Here is a 10959-nt window from a genome sequence, read left to right on the forward strand (position 1 = left end):
ACATGTGATGAAGAAAGCAGAGACAGACAGAGAGAGAGAGAGACAGAGAGACAGAGAAGGAAAGACAGACAGAGACAGAGAGGGACATACAGAGACACACACACACACACACACACACACACACAAAGAGAGAGAGACAAAGAGAGATGGAAAAACACAAAGAGAGACAGACAGAGAGAAACAGAGACAGAGACAAAGAGACAGGGAGATACAAAGAGACACAGGGAAAGAGAGAGAGAGAGACAGAGAGAAAGAGAGACAGACAGAGAACGGGGGACAGAAAGGCAGAGAGAGGGAGACAGAGACAGAGGCAGAAAGAGGGAGAAAGGCTGAGACAGACAGAGACAGAAGGAGAGATAGAGAGAGGCAGAGATAGACAGAGAAGGTGGAGGTGAAGCAACACTTCTGGTTTTGAAGACAGAGGAAGGAGCCATGAGCCAAGGAATGCAGGCAGCCCCTAGAAGTTAGAAAAAAGCAAGAAACGATTTCCCTGGAGCCTCCCGAAGACAGCAGCCCTGCTGACCCATTTCAGATTCTGACCTCTAGGGTGACTGGGAATGTGTGGGGAGAGCGGAGCAAGGGACAGGAGACCCAAACGCCACAGTGAACAATTGGCTTGCTTGGGAGTGAGCCTGCAGAGGAGTGTACACTGCTTTTCTAGAAGTTGGTGTTTGTGGCTCACATATCTTCACTGACCCATCTCTAAGCTGTCATCTCTAAGCTCTCATCAAGTCGGTTATTCCATGGTATTTGGAGCAGAAACTGGTATTTGATAACTGCGGTCCATTCTCTCGCTCTCGCTCTCTTTTTTTTTTTTGAGATGGAGTTTCACTCTCATTGCCCAGGCTGAAGTGCAGTGGCACAGTCTTGGCTCACTGCAAGCTCAATCTGCTGGGCTCAAGTGATTCTCCTGCCTCAGCCTCCCAAGTAGCCGGGACTACAGGTACCTGCTACCACGCCCAGCTAATTTTTTTGTAGAGACAGGGTTTTGCCATGTTGCCCAGGCTGGTCTTGAACTCCTGGCCTCAAGTGATCTTCCTGCTTCAGCCTCCCAAAGTATTGGGATTACAAGTATGAACCACTGAGCCTGCCCCAAAGTCCATTCTCAAGTGAATTCAAATTTTTTGGGGGGTGGTAATGTTTCAAACTTAGCAAGCAAACTATAGTTGCTAGCCTCTCATTCAACTAGTTGGGGCCAAGTAACTAAGTTCAATAGGATTGCAGTAGAAATGTCGTGGGACATTTAGGAAGAATGCAGAGAAAGATCTAATTCACTTGGCATAGACACCATTTTGTTCCTCACTGCTCCCTCATCTGCTTTCTGGGATGTAGATACAATGGCTGGAGCTTCAGCATTCATACTGAGTCATGAGGCAAACTTGAAGATGAAAGTCATGTATTAGGGTGGTAGAAGAGATAAAAGGAAGAGATCTAGTTCCTGAGCATCTTGAAGTTATATTTTTTTGGAACATTCTTGTTCCAAGTTGTCTGTAGCATTCAGGTTTGTTGTTTTTACTTTCGCCTTTTCTGAACCTGAGATTCGTCTGTTATTAATTCTCTCAAGAACAACTACCTGGTACATCTTGCTGAAATATCTGGCTGTCAGTGAATACATACTGTCTCCTTTCTAAAAGTCTGACTCAGTTGTGATTTTTATTTCATAGCCATCATGCTTCTCTCGTTTATTTGCTCTAGATAGTGAACTACTAGTGCAAAGTTGTTATTATTGGAAGAAACCAAAATTTCTATGTTTTGACCCCCAAATAGGATCATGTAATTGTCAGTTTATTGAACCCTTTGGTAGATGAGTGTGAACTTATTCTATTGATGCACCCATCTGTTTGCATGCATGTTTGGAGTGGGGGGTAAATGGAAAGAGATTCTCCTTCTCTTCTTAGAGCTCTTGGTCACACTGCCCCAGGGACTCAGCATGAGCATGGGAAGTGTGAGAAAATTAGCATTTCCCCAGCACACTTCGCAGAGTTAACTCTCCGTCTTTACCAGGTACCCTTGTTGACCATTGTTTCCAAGCTAGGAAGAGTGTAAGCTTCCTGTTCCATTAAGGGAGGAAACCACCCCTCATATTGTCTTATGCCCAATTTCTGCCTCCAAAGAAAGAAAAAGTAAAAACTAAAAGGCAGAAATGAAACCCCCAAGCAGACAGCCCGGCGCCACGCCCTGGGCTTGGTAGATCGACCCCTGACCTAATCGGTTATGTTATGTATAGATTACAGACATGTATAGAAAAGCACTGTGAAAATCCCTATCCTGTTTTGTTCCAATCTAATTACTGGTGCATGCAGCCCCCAGTCACATACCGCCTGCTTGCTCAATTGACCACGACCCTCTCATGTGTACCCTCTTAGAGTTGTGAGCCCTTAAAAGGGACAGGAATTGCTCACTTGGGGAGCTCGGCTCTTGAGACAGGAGTCTTGCCAGTGCCCCCAGCTGAATAAACCTCTTCCTTCTTTAACTCAGTGTCTGAGGAGTTTTGTCTGTGGCTCGTCCTGCTACACCATTACCATTGCAGATGTTTGCTTCATGACATCTGTTTTGTGACATCAGTTATTGGATGACTGATCTTCACCTTTGCTGGAGGGTCAGAAAAATTCACAAGCCTCCTAACATTACAGTAAACAGTAGCAGTAAAGTTAAGCTGTCGTTTTGGGCAAGAAATGCCCTCATATGTGTCTCAATATTTTGAGTGCCAGTGCTACTCATCTGTTAGTTCTCCAGTTTGCCGGGGATTGAAGAAAAAGGTTTCTTCCTGTTGGAACAGTGATGATGATATCCCTGCGTTGCGAAACTGCAGCCAAATCACAAAGGTGAAATCAACAGATACAGTTTTGCAAGTTGTATATCATAGGCTATTTTCCCCCTAAATTTACTTCTGGGAGACTGTGGAGCCATGGGGGTTTCTGTAGGATGGTGGAATATGAGGCTGGGTTTAAAAAGGCAAATTGAACAGTGAACAGGGTTGCAAGCCTCAAGTTCCTTTATAGAAATGAATGAATTAAGATGGCGTATCCGTCAGAGCCCCGCAGGGAGCACATTTCACCTAGGATGTCCAAGTGTGGAGATGTTAATAAAAGCACTGATTATGAACGAATGGGAAGAAAAGACAGGAAAAGGAATTCAGATAAGGCTGACCAGAGAGGCTGATTCTAACCTCTGCCTGCAGGGAAGAGGCAGGAAAAGAAAGTTGTGGAATCTTGTGAGAAATATAATTTGGAGGACATGGACTGTGAGTGAGTGAGAGCTTGGAAAGATGTGGAAGCCACTCTGAGCTTGGGAGAACATGGGGGATATTTTCAGCTTGGAAGGATGGTGGGGGTCCCTGTGAGCTTGAAGGATACAGGAGGGCCTGTGAGCCTGGTGTGGTGCAGGTTGTTTGCAGGATGAGATTAGGGACTTTCTCGTCCTGCTACCTGATAGCCGTGTTCCTCATTTTCTGTTCATATTAGTCCGTTCTCACATTACTGACGGCTGTTGTGATACCTTGATTCTTGTCTTCCTAGTTTAAAAGAATTTAAACACAGACACACAGATAAGGAGATGCAGCATAGAGTAAATTATTGCAAAACAAAAAGAGTATTTTGCAAGTCAGTGGGAGAATAGAGTACACCCTGAGAAAGGAGATTCCGGGCAGGCAGCTAGTTAGGGTGAGAGAGTATTGATTATTGCTGAAGAAACTCCCTTTATGGGAGTCTTACATGATGATTCATAAGGAGGTGGAAAGAGGTGTTGCTAGTAAGCATGTTCTGGGTGGTCCTCTGGGCGCACATGCGCAGTAGCCGTACATGCTTGTTCATGGACTGCAGGTCTCATTAGCATCTTATATCTCTACCCGCAGGTGTGCTTTTTACTATTAAAATGAGAAAAGGGTCAGTTTGAGGACCAGTAACATCCCTATGAGCCAATCACCTCTCTCCAGGCCCCACCTCCAAAACTGGGGAATACAATTTGACATGAGATTTGGTGGGAACACAGATCCAAACCGTATCTCTGACTCTCCTTGAGTGTCCTTCTGATTTGCCCTAAGAAGCTCATTTTATGTCCCTGACCTGAGTAGAGTAGCATCTGGTTGGTGGTGCCCATCTCATATTACCAGGGACAAAGTAACCCCTTGTTCATCCCAGCTTGGCTTCTCATCTGTGCCTACGCCTGGTTCATGCCTTGGACACATTTAAAAAAAAAAAAAGTAAAGCTCATTTTAAGGGATAACAGCATGGCAGAAAAAGCAGCAAATAAATGGGGAATTGGCCCACCTGTGTAGAATAACCAGCGCAGACTTGTGTACAAAATTAGAGTTTGCATAAGGCAATCAATCATGAAGCCACACACACATGTCCCCAACAAGTGAGGATGACACATGAAAAAGTGACTCTTCCAAATCCTTGGGGAAAAATATGATTCAGAACCCTCTTCAGAAGTCACTGGTTTTTACTGTGGAGTTGTAAGAGGTCAGTCTGTGCTCTGGAAAATCTTGACGTGAGAGGGACTTGTGTTCAGCTTCCTGTTAACCCCTTTTTGGAGTCTGCCTTCTCCTTTAGCAGATAAACTCCGTTAATTCCAGGCACTGTGCTGCAGTGGGGGGTTTGTCTTGGAAGTAAATCAGCTGGGTTTTCGAAACTAACAACCCATTTGCTGACAGTGCACTAATTTATTAATTCTTACTCAAGTGTCAATGGCTGCTTAATTATGGCAACAGGCAAACAGCACTGGCATTTCACCAGACCTAACGTCGTAATAGTAGAACACCTACCGAGTGGGAATTTTCATTACACCCACAAGAGCAAGGGGACGCTATTTTATCTACAGGTTGGCTGTGAGAGAAACTGTCTGATTTGCTCTTTTGCAAACAGCATTTGTGTCTACTCTCTCCCTTTTTTTCCCACTCCAAATTATTCTCTCCTGGTTTCCCACTCTCTGTCAATTATCTGATATTAACACCCTTTCCTCCCCTCCCCTCCCCTCCCCTCCTCTCCTCTCCTCTTTTCCTTTCCTTTCCTTTTGACAGGATTTTCCTGTCACCCAGGCTGGAGTGCAGTGGCACAATCATAGCTCACTGCAGCCTCCAACTCCTGGATATATATATTACATATACAACAGCCATTCCTTAAAGTTATAATGAATCTGCCCTATACTAATGTACCATTTTTTATTTTATATACCATATTTTTACTGTACATTTTAATGTTTGGATGAATTTAGATACAGAAATATTTACCATTGTGTTACAATTGCCTGCAGTATTCAGTACAGTAACCTGCAATACAGGTTTGTGGCCCAGGAGCCACAGGCTAGACCATATAGCCTAGGTGTGTAGTAGGCTAGACCATCCAGGCTTGTGAAAGTGCATTCTGTGATGTTCACACGATGAGGAAATCACCTAAGGACACAGTAATCAGAATGTATCTCTGTTGTTAAGTGACACATGACTGTAGCCTTTCCCACTACTATGGTCTGAATGTTCATGTATTTTCCAAATTTATCCTAACCCCCAAGGTTATATTATTAGAAACTGGGACTTTGGGGAGGTGATAAGGTCATGGGGGTGGAGCCCCATAAATGAAATCAGTGCCCTTATAAAAGGGACCCCAGAGAGCTCCCTCACCCCTTCCACCATGTGAGAACACAGCAAGAAGGTGCTGTCGACAAACCAGGAAGGAAGTCCACACCAGACACTAAATCTGCCATGTCTTGATCTTGGACTTCCAGAGTCCAGAACTGTGGGCAATTAATGTCTGCTGCTTATAAGCCACTTGGTATACTGCATTTTGTTATGGAAGCCGAAGCTGACCAAGACGGTTACACACTGAGATCTGAGAAATCCCATGGTTTCGGGCATGAAAAAAAAATTAGAGACAGGACTGGTGGAGGTTTTTTCTCGGAATTTAGTCTTTAAAAATAGAGTTCCATTCCAGAGGCCGTTTCTTACTGTGATTGGAAATGTTTGAGCAGCCTGTGTTCTCTTTCTTTGTATTCCTGCTCTGATTTTATCTTCTAGTCTCCAACCAGGAAGTTAAATCTTGACAGGTGCTAACAGAAATGAAGAATGTGACCATTTCCTCCAGGGTAACCGTGTGTTTTAAGTTCTCTGAAACAGCTAGCATGCATCATTTTGTACATTCTTATTTTGTAAATAAAACCATCTACTTTCAAATAATAACATGCTATGGATGGAAAAGTCTCTTCAGTGTATGATCTGACTTTTGTTTACTGCAATTTGGTGATTTGATGATAATCAGAGAGGAATCATAGCATTGATATACCTGCTGGGGACATTAAAATGGGATTGAGACAGAGTGAATTCCCAGCTGGGGAACAATGATGCAATGTGTGAAAACCGCGCCTGTCTACAACAGCTCTTGGGCTTAGGAAAATCTTCACATAATTTCTTGTAGAAACGGCTGCTTAAGGGCGGCAGGCTGTTGAGGTCTGCAGTTTGTCTGGTCTTCTTCTGACAGTTTATAACAGATTTTTTTCTCAGTATATACTGCTTGCACACCCGCATTTGGGCAGGCAGATGTCTGCAGGTGGAAGCTGACATTTTGCTTAAGGGATACTGTGCAAACCGTGCCTCATCTTGCACCCAGCCAGGAAATATATATCGGTAACTGTGACCACATGTGTATGCTATTTAGTGATGTCATGAAAGAGTTGCTTATGCTGTAGTCAGAAAAAAACGGGTAAGGTTAACGGGCTTGGGGAATTTTAATCTTGGATAGCCTAACACTTTGGTGAACATAAAGGCAGTCTGGATAACCCATTGAGACTATATATCTTTTGTTGCAGAAAAGCATCTATAAGCTTGAAATACACATCTTTGTTACACATATGGAGAATGTGAAGGCTTTCTTTCTTCCCAAGCATGTACAGCTAAGGCTACATTTTCTAAATCCCAAATAAATTGAGTGCAAAGAAACTCCAATAGTAAGAAATACCACTAAAGGAACAAGACACGTCCTCTAAAGCATATGCTATGTTCTTCTTCTGCTTAGTCTCGCTAAAGCAAATAATTTTAATTCATAGGTGGATAGTCTTGAAGGTATCTTCTTTGTTTATAGACTGAGGTTTACAGAAACTAAACAAATGTAAGCATTGTTGTTATCTACAAACAAAATCAAAGCTGATAAATTCAGATTAACTGTAATTATCTGGATGTTTTAAGCAAAAATATCTTTCTTTTGAAACAACCCAACATCAGAGAGCAAAGCATGAACTAGAATTAGATTATCTCAGTACAGACCTAGTTTCCTGTTTTACTGGCACTGTACTAAGTTGTTTAATAGGTGAATTACTCATAATATGCTGGGTTTGATTTTTATCTTTTCAGGATAGAATTATAACGATTTTTTAAACATTTTTATTTTTTATTTTATTTTACTTTTTTGAGATGAGGTCTCGCTATGTTGCCCAGGCTGGTCTTGAACTCCTGGGCTCAAGCAATCCTCCCACCTTGGCATCCCAAAGTGCTGGGATTACTGGTGTGAGCCACCATGCCCGGCCTACAATAATTTTTTTTAAAGTCCATCAAATTGTGTTTGCATTCTTTTGTTCCCCTCAAAATATTAGATGGAATATTGCATAATATATCTAACTTGTTAAAAGAAGTCATTTAAAACTCAATAGTGTAAATCTGACAGTGTTTGAGCTGGCTCAAGGTTTTGCATTAAATAGAAAACAGCCCAGTGCACACTCCAAACATCTTACACTGGGGTTTCAAGCGATAGAAGCAAGAGTTGACCCAACTGTGTTTGAAAATTTCCAGAATCTCTTATCTCAAAGGTATGCTGCTTTGATGTTTTGACAATTCTGATGGCAAGATGCTTTCTAGTAGGTTGATTTATGCTTGGGCTATTCCCTCAGCTCCGTCTCCTCAACTCAGGGAGTTTTGCAGGCTTCTCTTAGTTTCTGCCTTCCAGTCATAGCCTGGAAATGCTCTCAAGGCAGTGAGCTGGGGCCACCATAGGTCTTTTGTTTTTCTGCTTCTAGAGAATCACTGTCCTTTTTTCTCTCTCTCTTTTGAAAATTTATTTATTTTCCCTTTGTTTTTAAAATTAATCTGTTGAGAATCACTGTCCTTAACTGCCTGGTACCCAGTCTTGAAAATAGTTCTTCCTTAAATGGTTGACTCTTTACTTTTTGGTCATTTGAGGCTGGAGGGAAAACTCTATTTATGTTACTCCATCTTGACTGGAAGCGTGAGTATGGCGGCCAGCTTACACTGGTTTGCCTGTGGCTTTCTTGGTTTTAGCATTGAATGTCCACATCCCAGGATGTGTTCAGCACTGAACCCCTAAGTTCTGAGTCAACTAGATGTTGACCACCCTCCGTGAATGTCCAGATAACATTCTTACACTCTACTTCCTTGATCTCTCTGGTTTTCTAGTAATGGTAGACAGTCCAAGTTATTCTGCTTCTTTGTTAAACTTATATAAAATGCATGCTATTCCCAGTGTCTGAGAGCTAAAGGTGCTGTCTCTATTCAATGGATATCGTTATAAAGTTTATCATTTTTTATGGTTTATGAACTAAAAAAAAGACACTTAAGAGGTGACCAATTAAATAACATGAAACTATATGTGTGTGCATATGCATATATATGTGTATGTGTGTGTGTGTGTGCATATTATTATATATATCAACAGCATCCGACAAATCTGGCTCAACCTTCATGTAACAAAATTGTGATTTGTTCTTCAGTTGCCATGAACCCCCACACTGAGGATCATGTAATCTGAATGTGCCCAGATGAACCAAGCATGCAACTTGAGAGAAAGCTAACTGAGGAGTAGGGACTGAATTAAGAAGCAGACACCACAGGTCAAGATTCAGGATCCAATCAGATTGAACCCTGCCATCACCCGATAGCAAGATCCAATTAGATCATGCCTCATGGCATCACTTCATTGCAAGGTCCAATTAGATCTTGTCTAATTACCTTGCACTTATAAAACCTGACCCAAAGCCCCGCTCACAGATACAGATTTGATGAGCATTACTTCCTGTCTCTTTGCCAGCTGACTCACAGTAAAGCTTTTCTTTTGTCAAAAGCCAGTGTTATGGTATTAGTCTCGATGTGCGTTGAGCAGCGAGTTCATTGATTGTTTGGTCATCTGTAGCTCTGTCTGTAGCTATAGATACTCAGCTACAGAAACATCATGGCTGTGTGCTGCTAGTAATTATGCCAAACATGTGCTATAAGACCATAGGGTCTTTATGGGTTCTCTGATCACCATAATCCAATACAAAACGTTCTTTTTTGAAGTTGAGCAGAAAGAGAGATGAGCAGAAATCACTTAGTGGGTTGAGGAGAGTAATGCAAAAGATTTGGAGAGTAGGAGGAGGAAGTGGGCTGGATAAACACAGTAGGGACTACATGTTGGCAGCTTCCATAGAGACTGTTTCTGAGGCAAATGCACTCATGCCAGGAAACAAAAATAAAGAGATATTTTAGTTTATGAGTGTATCTACTTTCCTAATGTGCAGCTGTTTATTAACATTAATGGATGTCTGGGGTTTTTTTCACTCCATCCAAATTTAAAGCTTCATAGAATCCTAAATTTCAGTGTTGGCAGCAGCCCGAAACCCAATCACCCCACTTCTTTCAAGCAGACTGCTTATCCAGGATTAGAAATCAAAATCCCAGGGAGAACATTATCAAAATTCATGCACCCTATTCTTTTTCAGTAGGTCTGGGGGAGGGGAGAAAATCTTAGCTACCTATTAAAAAGAAATTCCCAGATGGATCTTCCTGATGTGTACCTTAAAGAGTCACCATTCTAGGGAAAAAGAGGACCTTAAAAATACTTGCGTTTTCCACTTGATCATGCCCAACAATTATGTGAATGAGAAAATGACATATTTTGCAACTAACCAGCCAAACTGAAAAGATTTTTTCCTTCTGTATGTTCATTAGCAAATTGGGACAATTTAACTCGCATCCTAGCCAATTTCTGCAGAAGCTGGGGCTGCGTGTCTTTAGCTGGTTTGCAACGATACAAGCAGCTGTATCTCCACTGGATGGAATGCACTGTCTAACACATGGCATGCAAAACAGGATATGAGAGCATTTTGGCAAGCAAAGGCACTCAGCTTCAAGGAGCTCTGGGGCCTCTCAGCATCCACTCTGCCCCTACTACCTGCTGACAACTCACATCAATGCCTGGATGTATGGATCTTGCCTAAAAATCAAAATGTAACTGGGAAATAGAAATGCAGAGATCCAATATTGTGCAAGGTAGGAGGAAGGCAGGAAGGAGACTTGCCAATAAGATAAATGTTGAATAAATAACTGTACATAATCTGCCTATGGTTGGGCTGATGGTAGAAAGTACAAAGGACGTTTGCTTAGACTGATTCCTCAACCTGAGATTGAAGCAAGCCCATGGTGGGGAGATGCTGGCGTTCATGGGTGGAATGGTGTTGAAAACAAGTCAAACACAGAGCAAACTTGTCCCATCTCTACTTGGGTTCGTATCCTTTCCCTTTGCAAACTGAGCTGTGATTCAGAGGCAGTGGAAGCCATCACCTGGGGCTTCAATTCTTTCCAGACTTACCCTTCTGTGGAACAAGGTTTTGTGTCTAATCCATTATGGGGAGACTGACCTTCAAATTTTTAGCTTTCTCCCTTTTTCCTTACTTTTTCTCCTCTTCCTCCTTCTCTTTCCTCCTCTTCCTTCATCTCCTGCTTTTTCTGTCTTCCTTCTCCCCTTTCTCCTCCTTCTCCTTATTCTTCAGCTGTTACCCTTTATGTTAATGCCCAAACAATATGATTTGAGTCCAACTTGGACACTGGGGAAAAGTTTATTCCTTATGGGTGCCTTCACTAGTACTTACGGTATCAGTACACAGCACCCAAAATAGGACATAAGCCTCTACCTTAATTCTCCAAATGCAGTTAAATCTAGGTGGTGACATATACTGCAGTCTTAATGTGTTGGCTAATGACAG

At 42.2% G+C, this 10959-nt stretch overlaps 1 non-coding gene across 1 annotated transcript; it reads left to right on the forward strand.

Annotated features, from left to right (window-relative positions):
* Positions 1-4054: 4054 nt before the first annotated feature.
* Positions 4055-4188, forward strand: LOC116272262. The gene has a single exon (XR_004180981.1). It is a non-coding gene; the product is annotated as a small nucleolar RNA SNORA48 (small nucleolar RNA).
* Positions 4189-10959: the final 6771 nt, after the last annotated feature.

This window comes from Papio anubis, chromosome X (assembly GCF_008728515.1).
Source record: "Papio anubis isolate 15944 chromosome X, Panubis1.0, whole genome shotgun sequence".
In the NCBI taxonomy this organism is placed as follows: domain Eukaryota; kingdom Metazoa; phylum Chordata; class Mammalia; order Primates; family Cercopithecidae; genus Papio; species Papio anubis.